The sequence below is a fragment of the Entelurus aequoreus genome, linkage group LG03, assembly GCF_033978785.1.
Source record: "Entelurus aequoreus isolate RoL-2023_Sb linkage group LG03, RoL_Eaeq_v1.1, whole genome shotgun sequence".
In the NCBI taxonomy this organism is placed as follows: domain Eukaryota; kingdom Metazoa; phylum Chordata; class Actinopteri; order Syngnathiformes; family Syngnathidae; genus Entelurus; species Entelurus aequoreus.
Genome location: NC_084733.1, coordinates 49,524,591 through 49,530,590, shown reverse-complemented (window position 1 = coordinate 49,530,590; position 6,000 = coordinate 49,524,591).

Genomic DNA, 6,000 nt, shown 5'->3' with positions numbered 1-6,000 from the left:
ACTTTATTAAAAGGTTTGGATATATTTAGTGTTTGGCGCAGTTGGACAAGAGCAGGAGGGGATCGAAAGAAAAAGAAAATAAGAAGACAGAGGGGAAACATTGTGGGGACTAAAAGGGGGATTAATTTATATATATATATATATATATATAAATATATATATATATATATATATATATATATATATATATATATATATATATATATATATATATATATATATATATATATATATATATATATATGTATATATATATATATATATATATATATATATATATATGTATATATATATATATGTATATATATATATATATATATATATATATGTATATATATATATATATTTATATATATATATGTATAGATATATATATATATTTTTATATATATATATATATTTATATATATATATATATATATACATATATATATATATATATATATATCTTTATATATATATATATATATATATATATATATATATATATATATATATATATATATATATATATATATATATATAAAGAGATATATATATATATAAATATATATATATATATATATATATATATATATATATATATATATATATATATATATATATATATATATATATATATATATATATATATATATATATATATATATATATATATATATATATATATTAGGGCTGCGAATCTTAGGGTGTCCCACGATTCGATTCAATATCAATTCTTGGGGTCACGATTCGATTGTAAATCGATTTTTTCGATTCAACGCGATTCTTGATTCAAAAACGATATTTTTCCGATTCAAAACAATGATCTATTCATTCAATACATAGGATTTCAGCAGGATCTACCCCAGTCTGCTGACATGCAAGCAAAGTAGTATATTTTTGTAAAAAGCTTTTATAATTGTAAAGGACAATGTTTTATGAACTGATTGCAATAATGTAAATTGTTTTAACTATTAAATGAACCAAAAATATGACTCATATTATCTTTGTGAAAATATTGGACACAGTGTGTTGTCAAGCTTATGAGATGTGATGTATTGTTCTTTTTTTTTTTTTATAAATGTCTAATGATATTGTCAATGAGGGATTTTTAATCACTGCTATGTTGAAATTGTTACTAATATTGATACTGTTGTTGATAATATTCATTTTTGTTTCACTACTTTTGGATTGTTCTGTGTCGTGTTTGTGTCTCCTCTCTATTGCTCTGTTTATTGCTGTTCTGAGTGTTGCTGGGTCGGGTTTGGTTTTGCAATTGGATTGCATTGTTATGGTATTGCTTTGTATTATTTTGTTGGATTGATTAATAAAAAATAAATGTTTTTTTTTAATAAAATAAAATACAATAAAATAAAAATCGATTTTTGAAAAATGAGAATCGATACTGAATCGTACAACGTGAGAATCGCGATTTGAATCGAATCGATGTTTTCCCACACCCCTAATATATATATAAATATACAAAGCAGTGACGTGCGGTGAGGTTCATGGCTGGTGAGGCACTGACTTCATCACAGTCAGATTTACAAACATATGAACCCTAAACAGTATCTTATTCACCATTTGATTGGCAGCAGTTAACGGGTTATGTTTAAAAGCTCATACCAGCATTTTTCCCTGCTTGGCACTCGGCATCAAGGGTTGGAATTGGGGGTTAAATCACTAAAAATGATTCCCGGGCGCGGCGCCGCTGCTGCCCACTGCTCCCCTCACCCCCCCGGGGGTGAGCAAGGTGATGGGTCAAATGCAGAGGACAAATTTCACCACACCTAGTGTGTGTGACAATCATTGGTACTTTAACTTAACTTTAACTTTACACATACAAACTGTAGCACACAAAAAAGCACATTTAAAAAAAACAGATGTTATTATGGTCTTACCTTTACTTATAAATGAAGTCCATGCGCAGCTCCTTTTGAGCAAAAGCATTGATAACTTGTTTATAGAAGTCTTCCTTATCTTTCTTCAGTTTTAAAAGTCTCGATGGAGATCTTCCTTTAAGTATTACATCCTGCTTTGATTGAAAGTCCAGTTTAGAAAACTGTTTTATTTTAGATATTAGGGGTGTGGGAAAAAATCGATTCGAATTCAAATCGCGATTCTCCCGTTGTGCGATTCAGAATCGATTCTCATTTTTTAAAAATTGATTTTTGTTATTTTTATTATTTATTCAATTATTTTTTTAAATGAATCAATCCAACAAAACAATACACAGCAATACCATAACAATGTATCCAATTCCAAAACCAAACCCGACCCAGCAACACTCAGAACTGCAATAAACAGAGCAATTGAGAGGAGACACAAACACGACACAGAACAAACCAAAAGTAGTGAAACAAAAATAAATATTATTAACAACAGTATCAATATTAGTTACAATTTCAACATAGCAGTGATTAAAAATCCCTCATTGACATTATCATTAGACATTTATAAAAATAAAAATAAATGAACAATAGTGTCACAGTGGCTTACACATACTTCACATCTCATAAGCTTGACAACACACTGTGTCCAATATTTTCACAAAGATAAAATAAGTCATATTTTTGGTTCATTGAATAGTTAAAACAAATTTACATTATTGCAATCAGTTGATAAAACATTGTCCTTTACAATTGTAAAAGTTTTTAAAAAAAAATCTACTACTCTGCTTGCATGTCAGCAGACTGGGGTAGATCCTGCTGAAATCCTATGTATTGAATGAATAGAGAATCCTTTTGAATCGGGAAAAAATCTTAGCCACACGATTATCAAATGTAATAGGAAAATTAATTCATACTGACCAAAGGTCGACAATCTTCAGACAATACAAGGAAATTGTTTAATGTTATTTACTATGCTACAAGTCTCCCTTATCCCACAGCAGTATGTACTGTTGATGCGGAGAAGGCATTCGACCGCATAAACTGGTCATTTATGTTTTGCACATTACGTAAATTTGGATTTGGAGATAATTTTATACAATGGATTAAGATGCTTTATACAAGGCCCATGGCATCAGTCAAAACCAATAATCATATTTCAGAACCTTTTTCGTTAAAAAGAGGAGTAAAACAGGGATGTCCTGCATCTGGATTATTATTTAATTTGGTTATTGAACCCTTAGCTGCAAAAATAAGAAGTGAAAATAATATTCATGGTATAAAAATTGGCTCTCAGTATAATAAGCTATCGATGTATTGTGACGACATAATTCTCTACCTGTCACATGTTAACTCCTCTCTTCACTATATCAAAAATGTAATCACTGAATATGGCTGTTTATCAGGGTATAAAGTCAATTGGGACAAATGTGACGTATTACCACTTAATAAACACTGCAAGAAATCACAAGTTCAGAACTCCAAAATTAAATGGAAAGAGGCAGAAATCATATATCTAGGACTACACATTACACCAAACCTTTATACGTTTGTACAAGCAGAGATCTAAATCTTAAACATTTGAAAAATAAGATAGAATCCAAAATGGAACGCTGGTCACGTCTCCAAATATCACTTTGGGGTCGGGTGAACATAGTAAAAATTAGTATACTGCCAGCAGTTAATTATATACTGAAAATGATGCCTGTCCTAATTAATAAAAGTTGGTTTAAGAAAATACATACAATGATATCACATTTTATATGGTGTGGAAAGAAGGCCAGTTGTTCATACTTAAGGTTGTCTTGTACACAAGATAAAGGACTACAATTACCAAACTTCTTACATTATTATATCTCCTTAGGTTGTGAACAAGCAAGCCACTTATTTCATTCTTCTGCAGATAAGGACTGGATCAACATAGAAAAAAATATGTTAATGAATTTGGACATTGATGTGGGGAGTTTATATTATATTTTAAAAAATACCTAATGAATTGAGGCAGAGCCCAATAGAAGCCACCTTTAACATTCTAAAACTGTGTCAGAAAATACTAGGAATCAAGTCAATGACATCTGTAAATCAACCGCTTTGGTACAATCCTAATATCATAATTAATAAAAAATGTGGTTAAATGGACAACATGGAAAGACAGAGGTATTACTAAATCTCATCATATTATTAATATAAACTCTTTTAAACCGTTCAAGGATTTAGTTGATCAATGTAATGTACCCAGAAATCATTTTTTTAATTGTATCTCTTTAAAACACGCTGTAAATAAATGCATATCCTCTGAAAGTATGTCTTTAAATAGCCATGAACTACAAGATGCACTTTTTAATCAAGATATATTTAAGAAATTAATTAAACTATTTTATGGAATAATAAATGAACACCACACTAGAAATGCAAATGATGCATGTGTTCGGAAATGGATGATAGACTTAAACATTTTAGATGAAAGAGACATATCATGGAATGATATTTACAAAAATGCCAATAAGCCCTTTAGAATCATTAAAGATAAACTGACTCAATTTAAGATATTGAATAGATTGTATTTTACATCTTCTTCGCTGTTTAAAATTGGTGTAGTAGATAGCAAGTTATGTATGAAGTGTCGGGCAGCCGAGGCAACTCTTGTTCATTTATTGTGGGAATGTCAGAGAATAAAAGAGTTATGGTTGAAAACAACAAAAGAAGCAATCACAGTCCTTAATATAAATATCCCAATGACACAGCAAACTTGTATTCTTGGGGATCTCCATCAATTTAGTAACGTGTCATCAAAGAGTAAAACTGCATTTCTTTCAATATGCATAATAACAAAAAGGGTAATATTAAAAAAATGGATAGATGTTGACAGTACAACTCATACTGACTGGTACACACAAGCTATGGAGATGATATCAGTAGAAAAAACTGCATTTAGTTTAGATAATAATGAGTCATATATTGGAATATGGGATCCATTATTTAAATTTGTTTTAACTATTAAATTAACCAAAATATGACTTATTATATCATTGTGGAAAATATTGGACAAAGTGTGTTGTCAAGTTTATGAGATGCGATGCAAGTGTAAGCCACTGTGACACTATTGTTCATTTTTTGTCTTTTTTTTTTTAAATACATTTTTGTAATGATAATATCAGTGAGGGATTTTTAATCACTGCTATGTTGAAATTGTAACTAAGATTGATACTATTCATTTTTGTCTCACTGCTTTTAGATTGTTCCGTGTCCTCAATTGCTCTCAATTAATAATAATAATAATAATACCTGGGATTTATATAGCGCTTTTCTAAGTACCCAAAGTCGCTTTACATGTTAAAAACCCATCATTCATTCACACCTGGTGGTGGTAAGCTACTTTCGTAGCCACAGCTGCCCTGGGGTAGACTGACGGAAGCGTGGCTGCCAATTTGCGCCTACGGCCCCTCCGACCACCACCTATCATTCATTCATCATTCATTCACCGGTGTGAGCGGCACCGGGGGCAAGGGTGAAGTGTCCTGCCCAAGGACACAACGGCATGGTAAGAGGCGGGGAGCGAACCTGCAACCCTCAGGTTTCTGACACGGGCGCTCTACCCACTACGCCATGCCGCCCCATTGCTCTGTTTATTGCTATTCTGAATGTTGCTGGGTCGGGTTTGGTTTTGAAATTGTATTGCATTATTATGGTATTGTTGTGTATTGTTTTCATATAAAAATTTAAAAAAATAAATTAAAAAAATAAATAAATACAAAAATCGTTTTTGAATCGAGAATCGTGTTGAATTGAAAAAAAATTGATTTTGAATCGAATCGTGACCCCAAGAATCGTGGGACACCCAAAGATTCACAGCCCTAATATATATATATATATATATATATATATATATATATATATATATATATATATATATATATATATATATATATATATATATATATATATATATATATATACACACACACACAGTATACATACATATGTATGTACATACCGTACAGGCCAAAAGTTTGGACACACCTTCTCCTCACTCTGCGTTTTCTTTGTTTTCATGACTATTTACATTGTAGATTTTTCACTGAAGGCATCAAAACTATGAATGAAGACATGTGGAGTTATGTACTTAACA